Source organism: Eutrema salsugineum, unplaced genomic scaffold, assembly GCF_000478725.1.
Source record: "Eutrema salsugineum unplaced genomic scaffold, Eutsalg1_0 scaffold_8, whole genome shotgun sequence".
NCBI classification, from domain to species: domain Eukaryota; kingdom Viridiplantae; phylum Streptophyta; class Magnoliopsida; order Brassicales; family Brassicaceae; genus Eutrema; species Eutrema salsugineum.
Window position 1 is genome coordinate 3,992,810 of NW_006256414.1, and position 3,422 is coordinate 3,996,231.

General features: G+C 41.1%; 1 non-coding gene across 1 annotated transcript; it reads right to left on the bottom strand.

Annotated features, from left to right (window-relative positions):
* Nucleotides 1-1,461: 1,461 nt before the first annotated feature.
* On the bottom strand, nt 1,462-1,567 carry LOC112082321. Its single transcript, XR_002896980.1, has one exon. It is a non-coding gene; the product is annotated as a small nucleolar RNA R71 (small nucleolar RNA).
* Between the last annotated feature and the right edge of the window lie 1,855 nt (nt 1,568-3,422).

Genomic DNA, 3,422 nt, shown 5'->3' on the forward strand with positions numbered 1-3,422 from the left:
TTCTCTCCCTTCCAGGGCCAGAGTGGAAACCTACTGGTCAGGGTTGCGAGAAACAGTTGGTTATGATCACGACAGTGACATAGTCATACCGCCGTACTCTAGCTCTAGAACCCCATATATATCGATATCCGTCAATCCCAATCTATCTACCCTAGTGTCAAAACCGATTATGATCCCTTAGAGTTCTTGAAAGCTCAGCGTTTTTAGCCATAGTTTACAAACCAATCGATTTTTGCTTGCTTATTCAGATCTGCATTTTAATTACTTTAGTTCGATATTTTACTTGCTTTACTTGCTTTCCATTCGATTTTTCTACTTGCTTTCTAGGATAGATTTATTTGATTTCTTTAAGTTTTAGTTTAATTTGTGATAAACAACCACCCTTTAAAACCAATCTAGTCTAGACATAAAGTTAAAAACCGTAGAAGAATACCAGGCACACAAATCTCTGTGGATTCAATCCCTAAATACTACAAATGATTAGCTGTGCACTTGCGGCTTTTATTTGTTTTGTTAAGGGTAAAACTTGTTCCCTCACGTAGTTGACACGACATCAAGTTTTTGGCGCCGTTGCCAGGGATTTGTTTCGCTGCCTTTTGTTATTTTTCTTGTTTTAACTTCTGTTCTAGACACCTGATCTCTAGTTCTTTCTTAAAGTTTTGCTGAACTATCTTTCCCTTCTTTTGTTTTTCTCTGAATTGCATGAATACCAGGCGCAGACCTGTAGAAAACATTCCAATTCTAGACGAGATAGACATAAACGAAAGAGAACTTTGAAGACTTAGACGAACGTAAGAAATGGCCAACGATGACCAGCCTGGAGATCCTATTAACCGAGCTTTAAATATGGACCAAGACGGGTCCGAACATGGAGAAAATGAAGAGAATGATCACAGAGGAGGTGATCATGCTCGACAAGATGGAGAGGAGGATTAGGTTCCTCCGAGAAACCACCAGAACCGCGAGAGAGAAGAGCGTGAAGACCTTGATGCACCCATCAATGCAGCCGATGGTGACCAACAAGGAATGCAGCGGAATGGACAAGTTAACCGTCCTGTACAGCCAACAAATCAACACCGAAGACAAGCCAGGAACCATCGCATAGCTGATTTTGATGCACCTACTCAAAATTTTAGAACCGATCTGCAATTCAAGTTCCATTTCCGAACCGGAATGAGTTTGAAGTCAAGCCTCAAATCATCTCATTGGTGAAACAAAACCAATTTCATGGAGTTCCTTCTGAACACCCAATGGACCATATCGAGCTCTTTGAAGAAATCTGCACCATGATGAGAACAAACCAAGTTCCAGCAGACTATTTAAAGTGTAAGTTGTTCCCTTTTTCATTAGCAGACAAATCTCACCGTTGGTTGAAATCTTTGCTTGCAGGATCGATTACTAATTAGGAAGAGTGTAAAATTGCTTTCCTGAATCACTTCTATACTAAGTCAAGGTCGAACCAGTTGAGAACAAAGATCTCAAGCTTTCAACAAGGCCCGACTGAATCTTTCTATGAAGCCTGGGAACGTTTTAAGGAGTATGAACGTGATTGCCCTCACCATGGATTTCTTGGATCAAGCTTGCTGAGCACATTTTACCGAGGTTTGCAACCAAAATACAAACTTTCACTTGATATAGCTAACAATGGAGATTTTGGACAAAAGACGATAGCCCAAGGAAGAGCCCTCATCGAAAATTTGGCTCAAGCCAATAGCAATGATTGTCCTGAGTACGATCGATCGACGAAGCAAACCGGAACAGACAACAAGTACCGAGTTGAAGAACATGATGAGCCAGCTTCTGAAGAGCAACAATCGCCCAATCCATGCTTGTGATACCAACAATGGCGCAGAAGATGAAGGCCCTAGTGATGTTGATCACATTAATCAAGCCTTTCAAGAAGAAGATGTGAACTATGTAGGAGCACTAGTACCATATCAAAATCGCTTCAATAATGGCTTTGACAACAACTTCTGGAATGCAAATTACAACAATCTCTCTTACCGCAATCCAAATTTGGAGAATCCTCAAGATCAGTACTACCCACCACAGCAAAAGTCCTTCCAAAACAAGTTCCAAAGTGAAAAATTCGGAGGAACAGGAGCTTATCAACCGCGACAGCCGTATAACTACCAAGGTACGGGTTTTAACAATCAATTTGTACAACAGCAAGGAGTCACGACGAACCAGCTAGCTTCACAAATCGGTAGACTTGAACAGTCCATCCAACAGCTCGTTATGACGAACGAAAAAGCATCTAAAGACATGAACGTGAAAGTTGACTGCATGTACAATGATCTGAACGGGAAGTTTGAAGCTTTATCTTCGCACGTCAAAAAGCTAGACGTGCAAGTCGCCCAAACAGCCGACTCTATGAAGAGGCAAAGTGGAATTCTTCCAGGAAGAGTTGAAGATAACCCTAAGAGGTTTTGCAACGCCATAACCACATTGCCCGAAGAAGAGGCCAGAACCGATGAAAAGAAAGAAGAAACCCCAATCTTTGTACCACTGTACAAGGATGTCGATGCCAAGCAGCCACCATTTAAGGTACCTGAACGATCACCGTTTCAAATGCTTACAAAAGCTGACGATCCAGGACGTTTTGTTTTCCAATGTTTCATTTCAGGAATCAAGTTTACAGACTGCCTGTGCGATTCCGGAGCCAATGTCAACATCATGTCAAAGACATTTGCCAAAAAATTGGGCATAAAAACCTTAAGGACATCGACGGTTAAGGTTATTTTTGGAGATTCGTCTCAAAAAGATACTGAAGGGGCGGTTCAGGATCTACAAGTTCTAGTGGGAGACAAGATTGTTCCAGCAGATTTCCAAGTCCGGGAGACCATTCCTAGCTACCATAGGGGCAGTAATCGATCACGCAAACCGGCATGCTGTCTTCCTCAATGTGGATCGCAGAAGGTACTACCCGACTATCCTAGATGATTTTCCAAGCAAAGGAGACAGGCCAAAAGAGAAAGAAAAAGATAAGCCAATAGCCTTTGCAAAGATCAAGATCATCATTCCACCGGATGCAACAGAAACTAGTGAGGACCAAATCCAGGAGCTGATCGAAAACACAAAAAGGGTTTTAAACAATGTTAAAGTCCGAAAGAAGAATAAAAGAAAAAAGACAGCTCCTCAGGGAGAAGAAGTAAAACCTCCAGCGACCGGAAATGATAAAGGCACATCAAGTGGAGTGCCATTCAAATCAGCCTGCTTCTTCATGCATACGTCGAGCTAAACGACTTAAAACAAAAGCGCTTAATGGGAGGCAACCTATTTAGGTACTCTTTCTTTTAGTTTCCTTTTCTTTTTTACAATTTATGCTTCTTTTTTTTTAGTTTCAGGTATTTTATAAAACAAAAACATAAAAAAAAAATCAGAAAATTAGAAAAACCAAGAAGAAAAGGGTAGGTTTTTAG